This window comes from Glycine max, chromosome 14 (assembly GCF_000004515.6).
Source record: "Glycine max cultivar Williams 82 chromosome 14, Glycine_max_v4.0, whole genome shotgun sequence".
Lineage (NCBI taxonomy): Eukaryota > Viridiplantae > Streptophyta > Magnoliopsida > Fabales > Fabaceae > Glycine > Glycine max.
This window is the reverse complement of record NC_038250.2, coordinates 40637750-40638595: the sequence shown is the minus strand read 5'-3', so window position 1 is coordinate 40638595 and position 846 is coordinate 40637750. Positions and strand designations below refer to the sequence as shown.

At 44.2% G+C, this 846-nt stretch overlaps 1 non-coding gene across 1 annotated transcript; it reads left to right on the top strand.

Moving 5' to 3' along the window:
• Positions 1–493: 493 nt before the first annotated feature.
• Positions 494–600, top strand: LOC112999407 (small nucleolar RNA R71). Its single transcript, XR_003264594.1, has one exon. It is a non-coding gene; the product is annotated as a small nucleolar RNA R71 (small nucleolar RNA).
• Positions 601–846: the final 246 nt, after the last annotated feature.

Genomic DNA, 846 nt, shown 5'->3' with positions numbered 1-846 from the left:
GTTGTATCTGTTGCTGGAGAGGTCATAATTGTTCTGCTATGGTTGATTTTGCTACTGAGGTTGAGGAGGTCTATTGTAAATGTTTGCAGCATAAGCTTCAGGCTGCTCAATTGCTCCAGGTTGCTGCATGGAAGGGCAAAGGTCTGTATGGTGGTCAGCAGAGGAGCACAAACCACAAACCCTTGCGACAGGTACAGATTTCTTATTCAAGGCCAGCTGGGTTACCAAGTTAACCAATGCATCCAGTTTGCCGTCAAGCTTCTTAGTTTCATATGATGCAGATGGGTTTGTAGCTACCTCATGCACTCCTCTAATGACTATGGCATGATTTCTGGCGCTAAACTACTGGGAGTTGGAAGCCATCTTCTCAATTAAATTTCTGGCTTTAGCAGGAGTCATGTCTCCAAGGGCTCCACCACTGGCAGCATCTATCATACTTCTCTCCATATTATTGAGTCCTTCATAAAAATATTGGAGAAGAAGCTGCTCTGAAATCTGATGGTGGGGGCAACTGGCACATAGTTTTTTAAATCTCTCCCAGTACTCATACAGGCTCTCTCCACTGAGTTGTCTAATACCTGAGATATCCTTCTTGATGGTTGTGGTCCTGGAAGCAGGGAAATTTTTTTTTTTAAGAATACTCTCTTAAGGTCATCCCAGCTCGTGATGGACCTTGGAGCAAGGTAATACAACCAGTCCTTTGCCACTCCCTCTAATGAATGCGGAAAAGCCTTCAAAAATATGTGATCCTCTTGGACATCTGGGGGTTTCATGGTGGAGCAGACAATGTCAAATTCTTTCAAATGTTTGTGCGGGTCTTCACCTGCAAGGCCATGAAACTTTGGA